The sequence below is a fragment of the Sturnira hondurensis genome, unplaced genomic scaffold, assembly GCF_014824575.4.
Source record: "Sturnira hondurensis isolate 20B ecotype Veracruz unplaced genomic scaffold, ASM1482457v3 Scaffold0008196, whole genome shotgun sequence".
Lineage (NCBI taxonomy): Eukaryota > Metazoa > Chordata > Mammalia > Chiroptera > Phyllostomidae > Sturnira > Sturnira hondurensis.
In genome coordinates, this window is record NW_028080827.1 from 12,647,126 (window position 1) to 12,666,229 (window position 19,104).

The window sequence follows — 19,104 nt, forward strand, 5'->3', positions numbered from 1 at the left end:
AAAGATGTAAGATAGTTTAATTCTAGATTTAGCTGTGCAGATTGTTAAATTTTGATAATGTAATAGGCATGTTAAAGCAGATAGGAGTGTTAAAGCAGATACCCTTCCACATTGAAAAATATTAATCATCTTTAAGTTGGCTTCTATTACTTTAAAAAGAGAAAGAGAACTCTCAATTCATTCAGTTCCAATCTCCAAATAAACCTGTAAGCCACTTGTTGCTCAGTTTTAGAAATTGGATGTTTAAATAATAGTAATCTCTAAGACTAGTTTGTAAGCTTGAAGCCTTGAAGGTTGACAGATTACTTGAAGTATCAACAGTGAAAGCTTGTAGAGGTTTGTTTTCCTTGCACATTATTTATTGACACTTTTCAGTTAACCTAACAGTAATTAGTATACTTTTAAAAATAATTTTCTTATTTTTAAATTACAGTTGATATACATTTTTATATTAGTTTCAGGTGTACACCCCAGTGATTAGATATTACGTAACTTACTAAGTGATCATCATGATAAATCCTGCTCCCATCTGACTCTGTACATAGTAATTTGACTATAATTGACTATATTCCCTATGCTGTATTTTACATCCCCATGACTATTGTGTATCGACCAATTTGTACTTCTGAATCCCTTCACCTTTTTCACTTATCTCCTCAACCCCCCTCCTATCTGTTAATCATTAAAATGTTCCCTGTATCTATGATTCTGTTTGTTCTGCTTGTTCATTTGTTTTTTGTTTTGTTGGGGGTTTTTTTTGAGTCAGTTGTTGATAAGATATGTATTTGTTACCATTTTATTGTTTGTATTTTGGATCTTTGTTTCTTCTTAAAGAAGTCCCTTTTATGTAATACCATTTTGGTGGTGAAGAAACTCTTTTAGCTCTTTCTTGTCTGGGAAGCTATTTGTCCTTCGATTCTAAATGGTAGCTTTGCTGGATAGAGTAATCTCAGTTGCAGGTCCTTGCTTTTCATCACTTTGAATATTTCTTCCCAGTGCCTTTTGGCCTGTAAAGTTTCTATTGAGAGATCAGCTGATAATCTCTTGTTGGTAACTGCTTTTCTCTTATGGCTTCTAAGATTCTCTCTTTGTCTTTAACGTTTTGCGTTTTATTCATTTTTATTTTTTAAACTTTTCTATATATTGATTTTTTAGACAGAGAGAAAGAGTAGCATTGATTTGCTGCTCCACTTATCTGTGCACTCACTGGCTGATTCCTGTATATGCATGCTGACTTGGGATCAGACCCACTGCCTTGGCAAATCGGGGTGATGCTCCAGTGAACTGAGCCATCAGACCAAAGCCAACCTTTTTTTTCCATTTCAGTTATGATGTGTCTTGGTGTGGGTCTCATTGGGTTCCTCTTGTTTGGGACTCTCTGTCCTTCCTGGATTTGTCTGTCTATTTCCTTCGTCAGGTTAGGGAAGTTTTCTGTCATTATTTTTTCAAATAGTTTTCCCATTCCTTTCTTTCTCTCTTGTCCTCTATACAATCCCATGATGGGAATGTTGGAATGCTTGAAGTTGTCCCAGAGGCTCCTTACACTATCCTCATTGTTTTTGAAGTCTTTTTTCCTTTTTGCTGTTATGATGGGTGGGTTTTGGGGGGGGGTTGTTTGTTTGCTTGTTTATTTTTTGCTTTCTTATATTCAAAATTGCTGATTTGATTCTTGGCTTCATCTACTCTTACTGTTGATTTCCTGTAAATTATTTTTCATTTCAGTTAGTGTATTTCTTCATTTCTGACTGGTCCTTTTTTATGTTGAATTTCTTACTAAGTTCATTGAGCATCATTTTAACCAATGTTTTGAACTCTGCATCGGGTAGATTGCTTGTCTCCATTTAGTTTCCTTCTTTTTCTGGAGTTTTGTTCTGTTCTTTCATTTGGGACCTGTTTGTCTCCTTATTTTGGCTGCTTCCTTGTGTTGTTTCTATGTATTAGGTAGAGCTGCTACATCTTCCAGGCTTGGTAGAGTAGCCTTGGTAGAGTAGGTGTTCTGTAGGGTCCAGTAGCACAGCTTCCCTGATCTCCCTAGCTGGGCACTTGAGATGCCCCCACTACCACCACCCCTCCCCCAGGGGCTGTGTACACTCTCCTGTTGTAGCTGAGCATTGATTGCTGTTGGCACTCAGTGGGAGGGATTTAGCCCCAGGCCAATTAGCTGCAAGGACTGGCTGAGACCATGGACCCCCAGCCATAGACTACAGTAGAGCATCAGCTGTACAGGGGCCCACTTCCCGGAGCAGGACTCTGTGGGGTCCCCCACTTCAGTGGGGTCAGGTGCCCACTGAGTCTGCCTCTTGAGTGTGTTGCCTGTGATGGTGGTTGGGTGGTAGTGCTTTGATGTGGTCTGAAGCAGGCCACTGGATGTGCTGGCTCCAGGGCCTCCAGGGAGGTGGAGGCTGAGGTCAGCCATAGCCTGTGCTCTGCCTGGGGCCACCCAGAGTGAGTTACAAAATGATTTGCAGATGGCTGCTACTTGTGCTGGGCTTGAAGTGGGCTGGATGAGGCCCAGCTGTGAACCAAAGCCTTTGCTGCTGGGCACACTTAGCCACAGGTACAGGGCTTGCTAAGGCCAGATGCTGCTTGTTTGAGAGATTTTAGGAAAATCTGAAGCATGAGCCACTGTAAACAGCTTAGGTGAGTCTGAAAGTTGGGTGGAGCAGGCCCTGAGGGCATCATCAGAGTCAGGCTAACAGCCTTAGCCAGGTAGATGGAGTCTTAGATATGTGGCCTGCCTGGTGGCTCTGTGGGATGAGGGCTCATCAAAGAAAGAGTGGCCCCTGCCTGCACTTCTGTGTGGGAGAAAGCTGCCCCTCAGCTCTCACACTGATGCCAGACAATTTAGTTCCATCCGGTGTGCCTTTCAAGCTGCTGCCGCTGTACTGGAGCTCAGATGGAGTGAGTGTGTGGGCAGGCTCTTTAGGGGGAGCTGTCTGGGATTCCAGTAGCTCTCCATTTCCCTCATCCTCAATAACTGCTGGTTTTTACAGCCAGAAGTTATGGGGACTTCTCTTTCTGACACTGGAACCCTGGGTTGGGGAGCCCGGTGTGGGTCTGGGATCCTCTTTCTCAGGGGGATCTCTGCAGTTGAGACATCCCTCCCAATTTTTATCTGCCACCCATTTGGGTGTGGGACTGGCTCTTTGGGGTTTCCACCCCTCCTACCATTCTCAGTTTGGCTTCTTTAATTCCCTTGTTGTAGGAACTCCATTCAGCCAGATTTCAGATGGTTCTGAATGATGGTTCTGAAGTTTAGTTGTAATTTTGATGTTTAGTTACTATACTTTTAATGATGAAAGATTTTGTAAAATAGTTTGATGATAAATTATTACCTTTCAATCATTAAATTTTTTCATAAAGTTCAGAACATTGTGCCTAGATCTGTAGACTAGTATCAATAATAAAGAGCTAATCAACTCTCAAATTTGGCAATTCCATTCAAATTTGACAACAATCAGATATCATCTTTCAGTTTCTGCCCTATTAAGTTGTCCAGGATTGGTGGTCTTTTCTAGTTGCTAAGGAGGAATTTTATGCCTAGTCAAGATTTTCATAAAAATCATAGGCATATGAGGTCTGTCCAGGTATTACACATATTACATGTCCATCCAACCATGTAATACAAAAAATAGAGACAAAGAAGATACAAGAAGTATGGAACATGGGACAGTGACACCTCAGTCCCCTTCAGAGTAGGGGATTACACACAGTTCTCCCAATTGCTGTCAGCTACCCTGTCATATTTTCCTGAATCTCACTGATGGTCTGAAATTTCTTTCCTTTCAGAGGTGATGATTATAGTTTTAGGAAAAGTCGAAAGTCGCAGGGTGCCAAATCTGGGATGTAAGGGGGCTCAGTCACCTGGGTGGCTCGATGTTTCACAAAAAAACTGCATGAGATATGATGCATAAGTGGTCACTTCGTTGTGATGAAGCCGCCAATCATCCATTGCCCATAGCAGCTGCCTTCTGAATTATCCAAATAGTTTCCGTGGAGAAATGTTATGTGATGCAGATTCGACGCTCTACTCGCTTAGTCATTTTGAGTGGAGCAGCCATACAGTACACATGCTCACTCAGTAGTGTCTACTGCCCACCCCAATGACTAATGAAGTGAAGTCTGTCTTTGTTCTTGCATGTGCGTTCCAGTCCACTTTCTTTGGCTGCCAGATTACACTGGATCTGGCAGAAACTGTTCTCGTTATATTAACAATGGCTGAACATTTTCTGGACAGACCTCATATATTTGATTTTTATAGCAATCTGCTTTTAACAACTTTATGTCCTTGTCTGGTGAAAAGAAAATATATTCTGTTCTAGTTATATTTGTTCCTTTAAAAGAATCCTTGTAGTTTAATGTGAAAAGTATAAATGATTATTTTATTAAAAAATCATATCATACAGAAATTTGTAGCACTGAAGGTGGAAGTTCCTAACCCAGTGCTGTGAATCTCTACCCTACAATTTCAGTCCCAAACTAAGCATATATAAGCTTAATTTGTTCTACAAAAAGGATCACATTATAACAGTCTTATTTGCAACCTACTTAAAAAAAACAACAATTATCTGTACTTTCTTCATCAGTTTGTACAAAACCGGCCTCATTTTGAAAAACTGCTTAACAATTTATTTTATAGATATATCCTACTTTTATCTTAGTTGTAAAAATTTAAGCATGATTAAAAAAGAAAAAATCACTTGAGTTCCTTTCACTTCTTCCTTTTCAGTTCTATATTTAATTCTGTACACTATTTTTAATTAAATGTTGATTATGTGAAAGTTCCAGTGAACAAAATGATGAGAAACTAAATGTATACAGTATGAATTTGAGTTAATTTTTAGGTTTATGTATTCAAACTATTAAAAATAACTGTTTTTAAAGGCCTAACTTGTCCATGGTGATGGTATTTATGTTTTATATTTAAAAAATTAAGGCTTCTAATTTATATCAGAGCCAATTTGGAGTCTTTGCTCATCCAGAAATGAAGTGTGTCTTAACATAATCAAGACTGTATTTTATATCCTATTGTACATTTTTAAAACTTTTTTGCATAGGCCTTTTTTCATTGAGTCTTTCACATTTTCTTTACAGAATGTATTTTATATGATAATGAGCAATATCTTCCTATCTCATTTCATGTTACAATTAATAAATTTTAGAGACCAGGTTTCCATACCAGATACATTAGACATTTGTGCAGTATATCTTATGATTTGTAGAAGGGATTCCTAGATACATTACCAGATCCACTAGACATTTGTGCAGTATACCTTATGATTTGTAGAACTACCTTCCTAACTAGTTGAAATCAACTCCAGATACTCTTCAGGTTTGGTAGTATAAATACACCCTTCGTTTTGCTACAGGCCCGGATAATAACAGCCACGGCTAGAGAGTAGCACACTCTATAATATATTGAACTCCACCTCGTTTGTACTGATAGGAGACCTAAATAGATGTTAGATATGTTTTTCTTTGATGAGTAATACTTAGGGACTTTAGAATACTTTAAACAAGACAAACAAGAAATAATAAGCTCGTTGAGCAATAAAAAAACCTGTTATTTGAGATATTTAACTTATCTTTTTCTAAAAGTGGAATGCATTGAATTAGAAATAAGGGAGTTGAAACATCCAACTTCTCAAACTTTAATCCCCCATAGTAAAAGTTTATCTAAAGTTTTACTTTGTAAATCTGTACAATCTGGAAAATTACTTGCTTTCACAGGTTTTGTGCCAAACAGACTTTGTACTTTCAGGTTCAGTAAGAGCATTGGATTTTATGAACTTCTTTAACTAAGGATTTCATTTGTTTCTAGGTATAAGGGGATGTCATAAACACTGTATTTCATATGTAACTGCTCCTCTAGAAAAGACAATAATTATAGCCATTTTGCCAGGTACTCTGCTAGGTAATCTCATTTAACCCTTAAAGTAATTTTACCAGGTAGATTCTATTATTATTCCAATTTTGTAGATGAGAATCAGTGTTAAAGAGTTTAAGTAATCTGCCCAAGACTATAAAGCTAGTCAGGGGCAGAGTCAAGACTTGAACCCAGATATTTTTAGTTATAACAACTGGCACTTGACTATTTTTATTTCTTTTTGTGAGTGATCCCACATAAAAGTGGAAAAATCACCTTCCCTGTTTATCACTCAGTATCTTTGAATGTTTCACTTTCCATAATGTTTACCCATAGTTCTTAGATTTGCTATAGCTTTTTTCATTTCTTTCTAGCTTCCTAGTGTATTTTGAAAATATAATGTTTTATAAGATTTTTAGTCTTGAAATCTTCCTCTAGGTTGGTCAATCGGCTAGTTTCCAACCCTAAGTAAGTCGTTTGAGGTCAAGTTTGTAGTTAGGGCAGACAAAGACTCTTCATTCACAGAGTAATAAGCCTTATCTGAGGATAGTTAATCCATGTGAAAGTCTGTAAACATAAACTTGGCCCTGTGTATGCTTCTCAGTTCCCCTTTACCTTCTCAGAGGACATAATGATCCTAGGCAGACCTCTCATAATGCACCTTTTAGAGTCTGACAGTGTTAAATGTCTTTGTGCTTTTATTCCCTTTAATACTATGAGCAATAATATCCAGAGCATCATGGAATGGAGGATGTCTCTGAATCTCCTGATGTAGATATCCCATGTTGACTTCCTTTCAGTTCATTGTCTTTTTGGGTATCTGTTTAGGTTAAGGAGTTGAGTGGACTAGAGAAGATTTAGATCTCTTAATTTCTTTACTCTCTATATAACTCATTCTTTGTTCAGTGACTTTTAAAGGCAACCATAGGACTGACCACATGACTCTAGCAAATAAGAAGATACTCCCTGTTATGTCAGCGTGAAGCCATCCAGTGGGACTCCCTGTCCTTCCTCTTCTCTCAAGATTCTGAGCTGCTTAACATAGAAATAACAGTGTTCTGGGGGGCTGTGGAGCTGAAGAGAATTAGAATACTAGTTTCCCATTCTATAATTGAAAAAATTTGCTAGTAGTTTTGGATCACATTAAATTTCCCATTAATTTTTCCATAATTGACGTAATAATGGTTGTGTTTAAATCCCTGTGCATCTTGTTAAATTTGATAATGCAATATGAAATCTCTTTACCCCTTTTGTGAGTGGCATATTTTTGTCATTCTGTAAAATTTTCTAACTAGGTACTGTTTGTTTACAGGAAAATCATTGATTTTAGAGTATGACTGTGGTAAACATTTCTATAATTGGCCTGTCTTATTGTTTCCAGTGGTTTTTCTGTTGCTCTCATCTGTTGATACCATCTGCAAATAATAACAAAAAGTACCTTTTAAAAAATATTTACATGTATAGTCTTGTTTGAATAACTTGACTAGTCTTTCTAGGACAATGTTGTATGGTGATGAAATTATTTTGTGTTGACTTGAATGAAAATGCCTTTAGTGTTTCACCATTAACCATCATTTTTTGTGGGGGGGATGGTGGTGGTGGTGGTTTTTTCTGAATTATGCAGACCAAACAAAATGTGTATGAAATTGGCAGAATCCAGCCAGTTTTTTGGTTTGAAGATTTATTTTTTAACCTTGAACCTTGATGTTCTCAGAGACATAAAAAGTGGTCTCTGTAGATTTTCAGGAGACTTTTCCTATTTCTTTCTTTCTTTCTTTATGTATTTATTTTTAAATCTGTTTATTTAATTGTATACTTTTCTATTTAATAACTATGAACAAGAAGTAGCTTGTAAGTCAGGTTCCAGTTTTATAGAAGGGAAACATCTCTTGCTTCCTATTCTCTTTTTTAGCAGTTTATCTGCTTTAAAAGCTAGTTGGACCCCTATATAAGATACAAGTTGTCTGTGGTTCTAGAGCTCCTGTAATGGAAAATTGGGCCATGGTAAATGTTATTACATAATTTTGTTGTAACTTATAATTATTCTTCGTATTCTTCTCTCTTTCCTGTCATAGTGATTGGCATCACCATATTCTTAGTTACCTAAGCCAGAAATAAAGCAGTTTTTACTTTTATCCATTCATTCATTTTTTAAAAAATATTTTATTTAGCCCTGGCTGGTGTAGCTCAGTGGATTGAGCGCGGGCCTTTGAACCACACCAGTGGTCACCAGTTCGATTCCCAGTCAGGGCACATGCCTGGGTTGCAAGCCAGTTCCCAGCAGGGGACTCATGAGAGGCAACCATACACTGATATTTCTCTCTTTCTCTCCTTCCCTTCCCCTCTAAAGATAAATAAAAATTTTAAAAAAGAATTAAAAAAATGTATTTAATTTTAGAGAGAGAGGGGAAGGGAGGGAGTAAGAGAGCGAGAGAAACATTGATTGGTTACTTCTCACACACCCCCAACCTGGGACCTGGCCTTGCAACGCAGGCATGTGCCCCGACTGGGAATCAAACTGGTGACCTTTTGGTTGTGGGATGACACCCCACTCGTTGAGCCACACAAGTCAGGGCCATTCATTCTTTTACTGATGAATGCAATTAAGACATACTCATTCTGTGTTTACGATATGCCAGTCAGCTGTTTCAGTTGCTGGAGATCAGGCAGTGAATAAGGGAGACTGCTTTTTACGTAACTTGCATGGTAGTAAGGGGACTTATATGCAATGTATAGGCTAACAAGATCATTGTAAGCATTGGCAATTTAAGTACTTTCAAAAATCAAGATTTGGTATTGAGTTATGGGGAAAAGAGGTTGGTTCTTTAAATGGAGTATGTGTTAGTCCTGGTCCTCTAAGAAACAGATTAAATGTACAGAGATGGGGGGTGGTAAAACATAAGCATAAATATAAAATTCACTGTTTTAACCATATTAAATGTACAGTTTGCAATCAAACATACCCACATTGTTGTGCAACCACCTAGGTTCAGAATTTTTTTTATCTTTCCCAGCTGAAACCTATTTAACACTAAATCCCATTTCCCTATTTCCCTAGCCCTTGGCAGCTGCCATTCTCCTTTCTGTCTCTGAACTTGACTACTCCAGAAACCTCATATAAGTGAAATTGTACAGTATTTGTCCTTTGTTACTGGCTTATTTCACTTTGTTATCAAGGTTCATTCATGTTGTAGCACGTGTCAGAATTTCCTTCCTTTTTCTTTCCCTTGTAAGACAATTTTTTTAGAGTACCATTCTTTTTTTGAGAGCAGTTTTGGGTTTATAACAAAATTAAGAGGAAGGTATGGAGATTTCTCATATCCGCCCCCCACCCCCCACCCCAGCAGTGCATAGATAGCCTATCATTATCAACTTTAATCACCAACTGGTAAATTTCTTTTATCGAAGATATACCTAAATTGACCCATTGTAATCATGCAAAGGTGTATAGTTTACTGTAGGGTTCACTCTTGGTGTTGTATATTCTGTGGGTTTAAACAAATGTAATGGCACATACCCATATTATAATATCAAACAGAATTTTCACTGCTCTTAAAATTCTCTCTGCTATACTTACGCATCATCTCTCCATGCCCTGCCACAACTGATCTTTTTATTGTTTCCATAGTTTTGCCTTTTCCAGGATATTATATAGTTGGAGTCATGCAGTATTGTAGCCTTTTCAGATTGGTTTTCACTTAATATGCTTTTTTAAAAAATTTTTAAGTTAAGGATTAAGAGGCAGTCTTTTTTTTTAATTTTTAAATAATTTTATTTATTTATTTTTTAGATTTTATTTATCTTTAGAAGGGAAGGGAAAGAGAGAGGGAGAGAAATATCAACGTATGGTTGCTTCTCGTGTGTCCCCTGCTGGGAACTGGCCCCTGCTGGGGACGGGCTTGCAACTCAGGCATGCGCCCTGACTGGGAATTGAACCACGATCCTCTGGTTCGTAGGCCCATGCTCAATCCACTGAGCTACACCAGCCAGGGCCTTTTTAAAAAAGATTTTATTTATTTATTGTCAGAGAGAGGAGAGAGGGAGGAAGATAGGAAAGAATCATCAATGTATGGTTGCCTCCTGCATACCCCCTACCAGGTGGAGAGGGGCAGACTTAACCTGCAACCCAGGCATGTGCCCTGACTTGGAATCAAACCAGCAACCCTTTGGTTTGCAGGCTGGTACTCAATCCACTGAGCCACACCAGCCAGGGCCACTTAATATGCATTTAAAGTTCCTTCACATCTTTTCATGGCTTGATAACTCTTTCCTTTTCAGCACTGAATAATATTCCCTTATCTGGATATACCTGTTTATTTATGTTTGCCTTCTGAAGGACGTCTTGGTTCCTTTCAAGTTTTGCCATTTATGAGTAGAGTTGTTATAACCATCTGTGTGTAGATTTTTGTGTGGATTCTTCTTGTTTTAAGGCTGAATAATATTTCATTGTATGTATACCACATTTTATCTAATCATCAATGGACAGTGGGAGTGCTTTCACCTTTTGGCTGTTGTGAATAATACTGCTGTGAACACGTACAGATAATGTGTGAGTCCCTGCTTTCTTTTAGATACATGCCAAGAAATAGAATTGCTGAATTGTATGGTAATTCTGGGTTAATTTTTTGAGAAATTGCTATCCCATACTCTTTTCCACAGTCGCTGCACCATTTTACATCCCATTAGCAGTTCACAAGGGTTTTAGTTTCCCCACATCCTTACCAGTACTTATCTTTTTTAAAAAAAATAATTGTCATCATAATGGCTGTGAGATGGAATCTTACTGTATTTTTTGACTTACCTTTCCCTAGTGATTAGTGAAGTCATTGAGTATTTTTTCATGTGCTTATTGGACATTTGTACATCTTTGGAGAAATTACTATTGGAGACCTTTGTCTACTTTTAAATCAGGTTGTTTTATTGAATTCTAGGAGTTTTTTTGTATATTCTAGATATCATTTTCTTATCAGATATATGATTTGCAAATAATTTTTTTCTATTTCATAGGTTTTCTTTTCACTGCTCATACAGGAATCCCTCATTTTATTGCACTTTGCTTTATCGTACTTCACAGATACTGTGTTTTTTTGTTTGTTTTATTTTTCACAAATTGATGGTAAGACCTTCTATTTGCAGAAAGATTATGGCTTGTTGAAAGCTCAGGTAAAGGTTAGCATTTTTTCAGCAATAAAGTATTTTTTACTTGCTATGTATATTGTTTTTTAGTACATTAGTACCTAATGCTATTGAATACTTAATAGAACGCAGTATATTATAAGTGTAAATTTTATATGCATACACTGGGAAACCAAAAGATGCATGACTCGTTTTATTGCAGTGCTTTCTTTACTGTGGTGGTCTGGAACCAGACCTTCATTATCTTTGAAGCATATCTTTATTGTCCTTGGATGCTCATTGTGCAAGAACTTTATTGAAAGGGTGGGTGCCCGTGAGACAAAATGAGGGGGCTGGACAAAATGTAAAATGAGAAGGACTGACCCTCAAGTGAAAGAGGAAAAAAACACTGGGTGAAAGTCTAAGGCAGTTTCAAACAAGGCCATCAGGGAGTCCTAGACCCAGAGTCAGCCATTGAAGGAGTCCTGTGTTTCCACAGACAGGCCTAACTTAGTATCCTTGCCACACTTGGTCATAGCTCAGGTAGACTACGCCTGTAAGAACTGTGACTTTGGGTAAATGTAATTTAGAGCACAGCAGCTAGGGCTCTTGATCATTTAACCTCTATATAGTTGGAAGTATGCAAGCCACATTCCCGTGGCTGCCACAGAGCAGTTAGAGAAGACCTCTCCAAAGAGGTGGTATTTAAGCCAAGACCTGAATGGTAAGCAGAGGCTAGTTAGCCTTTCAGAAATCCTTGAAATAGCATTGTAGGCATGGGAAAAACAAAGTGCAAAAGGCTCTGAGGCAGAGAAATCTTGCCCTGTTCAGAGACAAAAAGAAGGCCAGTTTGGCTGCAATCTAGTGAATTTAAAGAAGTGAAGTGGTAAGACAGGGCATGAGATCACAAAGTGTTTGTAAACTGTGGTAAAGAGTTTGGATTTTATTTTTTGAGACATTTGGAAACCACTGGAAAATTTTTAGCAGGATTGTAACTGATTTATAGTCTTACGTAAACCTAAGTTACTAAATACAAATGAATTGTTGGTAAAATTAAGAAAATTAGGAACCAGTTCCAGTAATACAAGTAAAAGATTATGGTCTTTTGGACTAGGATGGTAGCAGTGGGTATTTTCTATCCAAACGTTAACAAAATCCTTGTAGTTCTGTCTGTCATTATCTCTGCTTTTGTGCTTTTCATGTTCCAGTCACTAGTCCTTACTATCTGTTACCGTATTTTCTCATCTTATATAGCAGTAACCTCTTAATTGTTTTCTTGTTCTGTGTAGAGTTTGGGCCCACTTCAACCTGTTTTTGTACCACGTTACCAGGTGATCCAACAGCAGTGCAACTCTAATGATGTAACTTTCTAGTTCAAGATTTTTTTTCTAGATGTGCTCATTGTCTCACATTTTAGAATATATTGCCTCTTTGCTTCATCTGTCTGTCACCTGTATTGTTATCCCCTTGTCTGACTCTTAAGGATTCCTTCCTGAAGCCTTGCCCATTCACTATCCCCAATCTGTCTGTTAAGTGTCCTTTGTTGTATCTTCCCTTTGGTGCCTTGTAACATGTGTTTGACTCTTTCCTCAGTCTGTGAGCTCTTTGAGGGTTAGTACTGTGAGTGTGTTTTGTGATTTTGCTTTTAGAGTGTTATTGTGCTGATCCACTGTCTCATGCCAGTCCCTGATACACACCATAGACCTGCTGGAACTCTTGGCTCAACAAATGCAATTTTTAGTGTTCAGTTTTTATCCTGGAACTCATTTACACTGTTCTGTTTTCTTCTGTGCTCTGATAACATATCTCTGCTTGTCTCTTTTAGAACTTTTAGGGAATTATCTGTAATTATTTATTTCATCTTGATTTCCTTTTTTTTTTTTTGGTCAACAAGAATTCACATGCATCTTTTGGTAATAGCTAATAGTCTGTCCTCTGAACTTTATTGTCTCTTCAGGGTAGGTTGTCCTGGCCATTGGTCTTTTTTCCACATTTTTATTTCCCATTTAGCCTCCTAAACGGAGTTTAGTTTACATCTTGGCAGTTTCACAATAGTTATTCTGAGTATAACTTCCTCCTTACTCCCAGGTATCAGTCTACAAGTTAACTGCTATTTACTAATAAGTTTATCATGTTCTCTTTTTCTTTTTTATTAGAGTGTATGCTTGTATACCTTCAAGGGCAGAAACCTCTCTCTAAGAAATTTAGTTTATACCCTGACTAGTGTAGCTCAGTGGATTGACCGTGGGCCTGTGAACCAGAGTGTCTCGGTTTGATTCCCAGTCAGGGCACATGCCTGGGTTGCAGGCCAGTTCCCAGCAGGGGATACATGACAGGCAACCATACATTGATATTTCTCTCCCTCTCTCCTTCCCTTCCCCTCTAAAGTTAAATAAAATAAAATCTTAAAAAAAAGAAATTTAGTTTATTTTAGGTACTTTGCCAATGAGCCCAGAATTATGTGTATTAGGGGGAAGTATCTTTCTTGCTAATGAAATTTTGGTTGTTTGGAATATGTAGTAAAGCTTATTGTCCATTTGTCTGGCTGTAAGTAGTGGTGATTATAAAGCCCTTTAGGTGGTTGGAGAGAGTATTCTGTCAGGCACTTGACTTAGTATTCTTAAACTGGTACATAGTAAAATAAATGCCAGTAAAAGAATTAAAAATTAAAAACATGCCCTAAGTAATATTCCTATGATATAAATATTATTTTTTCTACTTAAATATATTTAAAAAGATAAATAGTGTACATATTTCCAGTTCATTTTCTGATCATCTCAAACTTGTATAGGAAAGTGTAAAACCATCTTATGGATTTCTTTTTTAAATCTTTTTTCTTTAGAATTCTATAAAGTTAATCCTCAAATTTTTATTTATTAAGTATTTATACTTGTCATTGGTGGTGAAGGTTCAGAAACAATAGTTTACACAGTTTACAACAACTTTTTACACAGTTTAGATGTACAGTTTATTAAAGTTGTATCAAATAATCTTAATAGGTTTTTATCCCTCTTATGCTAACACAAATTCCCTGTATAACATAATTTGCCAAATCCTAACCATAATATTTTTTGCTTTGAAAGTTAGCATGTTTAGCTATTGTGCTATTTTCGTGCAAGGTTTACTAGTGGTTATTCTACAGTTATTAGGAGTAATAATACTGGTAATGCTGTCGTCATGCAAACAGCAAAAAAAGATCACATCAAACCAATACAAAGAGGGATGAGTAGTAGGATTTCAGTATTGAAATAATGTAAGGAGAGAGATATAGGAGGTCTATCCAGAAAGTATCCAGGCATGTGAAATAGAGACATTTATTGAAAAAGTTACCAGATACAGAAAACATTGTACATAGGACAGTGTTGCCTCAGTCCCCTTTAAAGTAGGCCCCTTACAACCTTACACAGTTCTCCCAATCACCATCAGCTATAGTAGAAGTACCTAAAGTACTTCATATTTTCCTGAATCTCATTGAAGGTCTAAAATTTCTTCTCTTTCAAAGGTGATTTTAGTGTTCAGAAAAACCAGAGGTTGCAGTGCACCAAATCTGGGCTGTAAGGGGGCTGAATGACCTGGGTGATACGATGTTTCACCAAAACCTGTGCATGACACGTGATACATAAGTGAGTGCGTTGTTGTGATGAAGCTGCCAATCACCAGTTGCCCATAGTTGCAAGGCCTTCTGAATTATTGGAATAATTTCCATGGAGGAATGTTCAAGCTAAATGCAAAATGTGATGTGGATTTGTTGCTCTGCTCATTTTGAATGTGATGGCCCTACAGTACACATGCTCACTCAATTGGCATCTGCCACCCCCACTGACTAGTACAGCGAAGTCATCATTGTTATGTATGTGCACTCTCCTTGGCTGCCAGGTTACATCAATGTCACGCAAACCGTTCTTGTTATATTAACAATGGCTGGACTTTTTCTAGCCTTGGACAAGTATGCCTCCTTTGTAAATTAGATCAGCCAGTAGTTTTTTCAGAAATAAGAGACTAGATTATTATTTTAGCAAATAGCAAATAGTTCAGAACATTCTTTATTGATCCTTTCTGTTTTGCTGCCTTTTTAGTTAAAAAATGTAGTACTGGTATTTTTTTTTCTATGAACTTACTCTTCTTTTTCTTAGTTTAAAATAGAACTTGAATTTATACTCCCTTGGTGGGAACATCCCAGGTAATATGGGATGTTAGTTTTGCATTTAATGACTGTATGACAACTTGCAGAACAGTTACTGTTGCATAGACAAACACACACCACACTGTATACCACCCCTCTCCCTTTCTCCTTCTCTGTCCCTCTAAGTGAGCAGGGGGAAAAAAACTTCCAAAAACCAGAGCGGAGTTAACCATAGAGAGTTCATTGTTTTGGCTTTGGGGCACAAAAACTGATAGAACAGAAATTGAATTAAGTAAATTATGCTATGAATCACTTCTTTGTAAATTCAGTTACAGATTCCTGTTCTCAGAACTTATGTCTCCTTTTGGCAGGTTTTCATTGCCTCTCAGGGTCTCCATTACCAAGACTCAGAGGGTGACTTACTAATTAAGGATGAGGAGTCCAAAGCAGATTTTATTTTTATTCAGCACATAAAGATTATTCTCAGAGATCCAACTTAACACAACTCCTGGTAGACATGGACTTCTGGAAGAACCCCACATCTTTCCAAATGACATAACTCTTTTGATGCTGATCAGAAGAGGGGTCCACAGTTATGTGATGCCCAGAAAACTTGATACTTGCCCTCTTGACTGGTTAGCAACAGTTTTCTTCAGATATAATTCACATACCATACAGTTCTCCCTTCTTAAAGGTACAATTCAGTGGTTTTTACAATATTCACAGAGTTAAACAACAACCACCATAATCAATTTTAAAACATTTTTCAGTTCAACAAAAATAGATCCTATACTTTTTGGCTGACACAGCTCATTCCTTCTTATATCCCCTGCCCTGGGCAATCAATAATCAACTTTCTATCTCTATAGAGTTGCCTATTTTGGACATTTCTTATAAGAAGAGTCTTATTTACCACACACAGTCTTTTGTGACTGGTTTCTTTTACTTAGCTGAGTGTGTTTGAGGTTCATATATTGTAGCATGACTCAGTACTTCGTTTCTTTTTGGTTATTGAGTAATGGATTTGCTTATCATTTGATGCACATTCTTTGTTGTTTATACTTTTTGGCTGTTGTGACTAATGGTGCTATGAACATTTGTGTGATAAATATTTTTGTGGATGCATGTTTTCATTTCTCTTAGATATATACCTAGGAGTGGAAGTGCTGGATTTTATAGTAACTCTGTTTAATCTTTTGAAGAACTGCCAAACTGTTTTCCAAAGTGCCTACACCATTTTATATTCCTACCACCATGTGTGTAGATTCCTTTCTAACACTTGTTATTATCTGGATTGTGTTATAGCCATCCTAGTGTGCCCCCTTGAATCTTTCCTTTTAATTTTTAACATTTAGTTATTGATTTTAGAGAGTGGAAAGAGGGGTAGAGAGAGAAACATCAATTTTGTTGTTTCACTTACTTACCCATTCATTGGTTGATTCTTGACTGGGGATCAAACCTGAAACCTTGGTGTATCAGGACGATGCTCTAACTATCTGAGCTACCTGGCCAGGGCCCCCCACCCCTTGAATCTTTTCTTTTATATATTTTATTATGCTATTACAGTTGTCCCCAGTTTTTCTCCTTTTGCCTCCCTCTGCTTGCTATCCCCACTTTCTCAACAGTCCTCCCCTTTAGTTCATGTTCATGGGTCATGCATATAAATTCTGTGGCTTCTTCCATTTCCTGTACTATTCTTGACATCCCCCTGTCTATTTGTTCCTACCAATTGTGCTTCTTAATCCCTGCACCTTTTTGTCCATTCATCCCCTTCACCCTCTCAGCTGATAAACCTCCAAATGATCTCTATATCTATGATTCTGTTCCTGTTCTGGTTGTTTGCTTAGTTTTTGTTGTTTTTTTTTTAGATTCAGTTGTTGATAGTTGTGAATTTGTTGCCATTTTAATGTTCATAGTTTTTATCTTCTTTTTCTTAAATAAGTCCCTTAAGCATTTCATGTAATTATGACTTGGTGATGATGAACTCCTTTAGCTTTACCTTGTCTGGGAAGCACGTTATCTGTCCTTTGATTCTAACTGATAGCTTTGCTGGGTAGAGTAATCTAGGTTGTAGGTCCTTGGCTTTTCATCACTTTGAATACTTCTTGCCAGTCTCTTCCAGCTTGCAGAGTTTCTTTTGAGAAATCAGCTGACAGTCTTATAGAAACTTCTTTGTAGATAACTGTCTGCTTTTCTTCTGCTCCTTTTAAGGTTCTCTCTTTATCTTTAACCTTTAGCATCTTAATTATGGTATTGGTTGTTGTCCTCTTTGGGTCCAACTTGTTTGGGACTCTCTGTTCTTCGTGGAGTTGTATGTCTATTTTCTTTGCCATATTGTGAAGGAAATAGACAAGGAAAGTTTTCTTTCATTGTTTTTTCAAATAAGTTTTTAATTTCTTACTCTTCCTTTTCTCCTTCTGTTATCCCTGTGAGTCATATGTTGGTACATTTGGAGATTTCCCAGAGGGTCCGTTATACTATCCTCACTTTTTTTTTTTAAAGATTTTATTTATTTATTTTTAGAGGGGAAGGGAAGGAAAGAAGGAGAGAAATATCAATGTATGGTTGTCTCTCATGAGTCCCCTGCTGGGAACTGGCCTGCAACCCAGGCATGTGCCCTGACTGGGAATTGAACCGCGATTGTGTGGTTCGCAGGCTCGCGCTCAATCCACTGAGCTACACCAGCCAGGGCCTATCTTCACTTTTTTAAAATTCTTTTTTCTTCCTGCTGTTCTGATTGAATGCGTATTTCTGCTTTATGTTCTGAATCATTGGTTTGTATTCTGGCTTCATCCCCTCCACTGTTGGTTCACTGTAGATTTTTCTTTATTTCACTTAGAGTAGCCTTCATTTCTTCCTGGGTCTTTTTCATTTTGTTGCCTTACTCAGTAAGTTCTTTGAGCATCCTGATCACCAGTGTTTTGACCTCTGCATCTGATAGGTTGGTTATCTCCGTTTCATTTAGTTCTTTTCCTAGGGTTTTGTTCTGTTCTTTCATTTGGGCCATATTTCTTTGTCTCTTCATTTTGGCAGCCTCCCTGTGTTTGTTTCTGTGTAAACAGAAACAGTATGTTTCTGTTTGTTTACCTAATGTAAAGCTGCTCTGATTCCTTGTGTAAGCAGTGTGGCCCATCTGGATGAATATAGCTTCTTTAAATCCTTAGTTGTTGGACTTCCATAAACTCTATTTTCTGATGGTTTGGGGTATTATTTCTTTTGAGGTCTAGTTGCAGTTCTTTCTGTGGTGGTCCAAGGAGGTGAAGCGTGTTTACCTATGCCTCCATGTTGACTGGAAGTCCACTCCACCCTGAATTTTAAATCTCATGTACTTGTGCTTTATCATTGCGTTTAATTATGATGATTCCTGTCTGACTGGCTACCCTTTGTAACATGTGCATTGCTGTGCTCATATGTTGCTCATTTTTGTGTTTCTTTACTCATTATCCTGGTGAACTTCAGACTGTGCTTGATGCCTGATCTTTGATACAGCAAGTTTTGCCCTTGCAAATAATAATAGAAAATTAAGATTTTTTTCTCTAGAAATAAGCTGTTTCTTTTTTTAAAGTTGTGGTCATCTGCTCTGATAATAGTTATATACTCAAATAAAGTGGGAGACCTCTGAGGTTGTATATTCCTGTAACTGTCTATGAAGAAGGAAAAAACTGGCTGCTAAATATTTCCCCCACCACCCTTTTTAGAAAGCAGTTTAAAAGTGCATGCTAAATACAAAAGTAATCTGTGGTGTTAGAAATTAGGATATTGATTACAATTCCTGGTGGATGAAGTGACCAGAAGAGATTTCTGTGGTGCTGGTTATCTTAATGTTTATTGATCTTGAAGCTTGAGTTGGTTATATAGATGTGTTCATTTTGCAAGACTTCACTGAGCTACAGACTTAGAATATATCTATAATATACTTCAGTAAAAACTTAAGTTAGAAATATTAATATTGTTTAATAATATTTTGCACTAGTAAAGCACTTTATTCTTCACGTTAACT

The 19,104-nt window shown here is 37.3% G+C and overlaps 1 protein-coding gene across 9 annotated transcripts in view; it reads left to right on the top strand.

Annotated features, from left to right (window-relative positions):
- RNF111 (ring finger protein 111) overlaps positions 1-19,104 on the top strand; it is an 89,704-nt gene that overhangs the window by 19,303 nt on the left and 51,297 nt on the right. The window contains exon 2 of one of the 9 annotated variants that reach the window (XM_037053998.1): positions 16,248-16,282. The exons of the other annotated variants lie outside the window; for them this stretch is intronic. The gene's annotated coding sequence lies outside the window, so the exon portion shown is untranslated. The remainder of the gene's footprint in view (positions 1-16,247; positions 16,283-19,104) is intronic. 9 annotated transcript variants of the gene reach the window in all.